A 5,894-nucleotide genomic window follows, 5' to 3' on the forward strand; every position below is an offset into this window, starting at 1 on the left:
AATTTCGGGACGAAATTTATTTAACGGGTAGGTACTGTAGTGACCCGAACTTTTCCATATTTATATATATTAATTGAGATTGATATTTACATGATTAAATGTTTCCAACATGTTAAGCAATCAAACTTGTTAAGACTTGATTAATTGAAATATGTTTCATATAGACAATTGACCACCCAAGTTGACCGGCGATTCACGAACGTTAAAACTTGTAAAAACGACATGACGATATATATATGGATATACATATGGTTAACATGAGATTATGATAAGTAAGTATCTCCATAAGTATATTAACAATGAGTTATATACATATAAACAAGACTACTAACTTAAGGATTTCGAAACGAGACATATATGTAACGATTATCGTTGTAACGACATTTAAATGTATATATATCATATTAAGATATATTAATATATCATAATATCATGATAATATAATAATTTAACATCTCATTAGATATAATAAACAACGGGTTAACAACATTAATTGAGATCGTTAACTTAAAGGTTTCAAAACAACACTTACATGTAACGACTAACGATGACTTAACGACTCAGTTAAAATGTATATACATGTAGTGTATTTAGATGTATTAAAATAATTTTGGAAGACTTCAAGACATATATCAAAACACTCATACTTAACGAAAATGGTTACAGTTACTTTCCCATTCTTTTCTTGCATCAATAATTCTAGTCGTATTCTTACCCGTATTATACACAGCTTCAAAACGTACTTACTATGGGTATATACCAATAGGAACTAGCATGGGATTCCACTCTTGATTATGTCATGTATGACTAATCAATTTTAACTTCTACCATGAGCTTGTCAACTAACTAGAACTCCTTTTAACCCCACTCACCACTCACCAATTACCACTCATCATTCACTCCATTTCACTTCCAATTCTCTTTCTAATTCTCTCCAACACACACGCACACTATATTGAACGTATTTTTCCAGTAGTTAATCATCATCTTCATCAAAAATCACTTCAAGAATCAAGCTATAATCATCATAGGAAGAACACTTCAAAAATCCCTTCAAGTTTACTAATTTACTTCCAAGCTTTCTAATCCATTCCAAGTAATCATCTAAGATCAAGAAACCTTTGTTATATACAGTAGGTTATCTTTATTATTCAAGGTAATATTCATATTCAAACTTTGATTCAATTTCTATAACTATAAACTATCTTAATTCGAATAAAAATCTTACTTGAACTTGTTTTTGTGTCATGATCCTACTTCAAGAACTTTCAAGCCATCCAAGATCCTTTGAAGCTAGATCATTTCTTGTCACTTCCAGTAGGTTTACCTACTAAACTTGAGGTAGTAATGATGTTCATAACATCATTCGATTCATATATATAAAACTATCTTATTCGAAGGTTTAAACTCGTAATCACTAGAACATAGTTTAGTTAATTCTAAACTTGTTCGCAAACAAAAGTTAATCCTTCTAACTTGACTTTTAAAATTAACTAAACACATTTTCTATATCTATATGATATGCTAACTTAAGGATTTAAAACCTGGAAACACGAAAAACACCGTAAAACCGGATTTACGCCGTCGTAGTAACACCGCGGGCTGTTTTGGGTTAGTTAATTAAAAACTATGATAAACTTTGATTTAAAAGTTGTTATTCTGAGAAAATGATTTTTATTATGAACATGAAACTATATCCAAAAATTATGGTTAAACTCAAAGTGGAAGTATGTTTTCTAAAATGGTCATCTAGACGTCGTTCTTTCGACTGAAATGACTACCTTTACAAAAACGACTTGTAACTTATTTTTCCGACTATAAACCTATACTTTTTCTGTTTAGATTCATAAAATAGAGTTCAATATGAAACCATAACAATTTGATTCACTCAAAACGGATTTAAAATGAAGAAGTTATGGGTAAAACAAGATTGGATAATTTTTCTCATTTTAGCTACGTGAAAATTGGTAACAAATATATTCCAACCATAACTTAATCAACTTGTATTGTATATTATGTAATCTTGAGATACCATAGACACGTATACAATGTTTTGACCTATCATGTCGACACATCTATATATATTTCAGAACAACCATAGACACTCTATATGTGAATGTTGGAGTTAGCTATACAGGGTTGAGGTTGATTCCAAAATATGTATAGTTTGAGTTGTGATCAATACTGAGATACGTATACACTGGGTCGTGGATTGATTCAAGATAATATTTATCGATTTATTTCTGTATATCTAACTATGGACAACTAGTTGTAGGTTACTAACGAGGACAGCTGACTTAATAAACTTAAAACATCAAAATATATTAAAAGTGTTGTAAATATATTTTGAACATACTTTGATATATATGTATATATTGTAATAGGTTCGTGAATCAACCAGTGGCCAAGTCTTACTTCTCGACGAAGTAAAAATCTGTGAAAGTGAGTTATAGTCCTACTTTTAAAATCTAATATTTTTGGGATGAGAATACATGCAGGTTCTATAAATGATTTACAAAATAGACACAAGTACGTGAAACTACATTCTATGGTTGAATTATCGAAATCGAATATGCCCCTTTTTATTAAGTCTGGTAATCTAAGAATTAGGGAACAGACACCCTAATTGACGCGAATCCTAAAGATAGATCTATTGGGCCTAACAAACCCCATCCAAAGTACCGGATGCTTTAGTACTTCGAAATTTATATCATATCCGAAGGGTGTCCCGGAATGATGGGGATATTCTTATATATATGCAACTTGTTAATGTCGGTTACCAGGTGTTCACCATATGAATGATTTTTATCTCTATGTATGGGATGTGTATTGAAATATGAAATCTTGTGGTCTATTGTTACGATTTGATATATATAGGTTAAACCTATAACTCACCAACATTTTTGTTGACGTTTTAAGCATGTTTATTCTCAGGTGATTATTAAGAGCTTCTGCTGTCGCATACTTAAATAAAGACGAGATTTGGAGTCCATGCTTGTATGATATTGTGTAAAAACTGCATTCAAGAAACTTATTTTGTTGTAACATATTTTTATTGTAAACCATTATGTAATGGTCGTGTGTAAACAGGATATTTTAGATTATCATTATTTGATAATCTACGTAAAGCTTTTTAAACCTTTATTGATGAAATAAAGGTTATGGTTTGTTTTAAAATGAATGCAGTCTTTGAAAAACGTCTCATATAGAGGTCAAAACCTCGCAACGAAATCAATTAATATGGAATGTTTTTAATCAATAAGAACGGGACATTTCACCGCTGCCGGGGAACATCTAGCTTAAAAGTCGGAAGCGCAACGCTAATATATATAAAAAAAAAAACAAAAAGATTTTTATTTTTAGTTTACTTTTATAAAAATACGTTTTTATAAAAACACGTTTTATATATTCGAAAATATAAAAAGAAAAACAAAAATATAAATATTTTTAAGAATTTGTTAAATATTTAAGTTTTATAAAGTTTCTTTATTTTTATTTTATAAAAATATAAGTTTTATTTATTTTGTTTTTATTTTAAACATAAAATCAAAAAACCGAAAAAAAAATATTTATAAATCTAGTTTTAAGAGTTTTATTTATAAAATTATAAAATATTTCTATTTTTATTTTAGGTTTTAAAATATAAGATTTATTAAATTTATATAAATATATTTTATTTAAAATAGAAAAATAAATAAATAAAATATAAATAAAACTGACCTGTTGAATTTAAACCTGCACCTAATCTGAATTTTTGAACCCCGCGACTCGCGGAGTTTTCCAGCTTTGGGCACCGCAACTCGCGGAGCAGCCCTGACACGGGTACACAGGAACCCTAAAAGCATTTATTACGGAGTAATTATTATTATTAATTTTTAATTAAACCCTAATTAGTTTTTGTTAATTTATTATTTAGTTTAGATTTTTAGATTTAATTTATATATTTAGTTAAATTAGTTTAATTAAATTATAAAATTAATAGTTTTATAAAATAAATAATATAAAAATAATATTTTTATAAAAATTGTCCTTTTTACAACTTTTAGTATATTTTTATATTTTGTCCTTTTTAATTGTTTTAGTGTAATATTTGTATTTTTCGCTCGTATTTAGTTTTTAAACATAGTTTTTGCCATAGTATTTTTACTTCTAGATTTTTAGGCTTTGCCGTAAAATCCCTTAAGTGCTTTTTCTTTAGACTAAGATTTAAGTGCTTTAGAATTTTGCGACGCCTTTTTAAGTTTTAGTTTCTTTTTAAGTTATTTCCATTTGGGATATAGTTTTACTTGTAAGCTTTAATATTTTTAGACGCCTTTTACCTATGTATCAATTATCATTCCAATCAGTAATCTCAATTTGCGATTATAATTTTAAGTTAGTGATAGTAATAAGGTTGGGTTAGTCGAGTGTTTTTAAGTTTTATAAGTCACTCTTTTTCTTTTTCATTTTTCGACGCCTTTTTCAAATTTTTTTTCTTTTTCGACCTTTTTCGACGCGCTCTTTTTCTTTCTTATTTCTCGCTATTCTAGTTTTAGGACATAGATTTTTATTCTACTTCTTATCTAAATTTCTTAAAATTACGAAAATTTATTTTAAGTGGTTAAATTGATAGACATCAAAATTTTCTGGTTCGTAGTAATAGTTGGATTTGTACGTGGACCGGGTTATTGGAGCCAAACAGTCCTCAATTATATTGAGACCAAACGAATCCTGCCCCTCTGCTGCATCTTTTGGCTATTCGAAACGTGGGCAAAATCAGAAAATTCTATTAATTGGATAACTTATATAATTTTTCTTTCCTTTTAAAAACTAATAGGATATTCAGTGAATGCACCGAGCAAGACGTTCACCACCTTTTATACGTTCACCACCTGTAACTAGATCAAGACATTTAGCAAATATTACCGCCGTTGATTTTTCTTTAGAATCGTTATCCAGTCGACCAAGTACTCCAATTCAAATTTCCGATAATCCATTTTTTGAACCCGACCTCACAATTGAGAATCCGGATAATATTCAGGGACAATTCATAGATCCTGAACCATTAAATTTTCCTCCGAAACCACCAATCATTCAAACAGAGATTGTTGAGGAACGAACCATTAAATCAGAATCCTCTAGTGATTCGGATTCAACAAATTCAATCATGGAAAATCTGGAACCTTTAAGTATGGAAGACCGAATGAGAGCTAAACGCACTGGCCAAGGTCACACAATTACTCATCCAGACATTAATGCGCCAGATTATGAAATCAAAGGACAAATTCTACATATGGTGACTAATCAATGCCAATTTAGTGGTGCGCCGAAGGAAGATCCAAACGAACATCTTCGTACCTTTAATAGGATCTGCACACTATTTAAAATAAGAGAAGTTTAGGATGAACAGATATATCTCATGTTATTTCCCTGGACTTTAAAGGGAGAAGCCAAAGATTGGTTGGAATCGTTACCTGAAGGGGCGATTGATACATGGGACGTTTTAGTTGAAAAATTTCTTAAACAATCCTTTCCGGCATCTAAAGCCGTAAGACTTCAAGGAGAAATTTTTACGTTCACACAGAAGCCGAATGAAACTCTATATGAGGCGTGGACTAGATTTGGAAATTTGTTGAGAGGATGTCCGCAACATGGTTTAGACACCTGTCAAATAGTACAAATATTCTACCAAGGATGCGACATCACTACAAGGAAAGACATCGATATAGCAGCTGGTGGTTCTATTATGAAGAAAACTGAAACTGATGCTTATAAAATTATTGATAACACTGCTTCCCACTCACATGAGTGGCACCAAGAAAAAGATATCGTTAGATCATCTAAAGCAGCTAGAGCCGATTCTAGCCATGACTTAGATTCCATTTCCGCAAAGATAGATGCTGTCGAGAGACGAA

General features: G+C 30.2%; 1 non-coding gene across 1 annotated transcript; it reads right to left on the reverse strand.

Moving 5' to 3' along the window:
• Positions 1 to 5,530: 5,530 nt before the first annotated feature.
• On the reverse strand, positions 5,531 to 5,637 carry LOC139903595 (small nucleolar RNA R71). The gene has a single exon (XR_011778405.1). It is a non-coding gene; the product is annotated as a small nucleolar RNA R71 (small nucleolar RNA).
• Between the last annotated feature and the right edge of the window lie 257 nt (positions 5,638 to 5,894).

This window comes from Rutidosis leptorrhynchoides, chromosome 3 (assembly GCF_046630445.1).
Source record: "Rutidosis leptorrhynchoides isolate AG116_Rl617_1_P2 chromosome 3, CSIRO_AGI_Rlap_v1, whole genome shotgun sequence".
NCBI classification, from domain to species: Eukaryota; Viridiplantae; Streptophyta; class Magnoliopsida; order Asterales; family Asteraceae; genus Rutidosis; species Rutidosis leptorrhynchoides.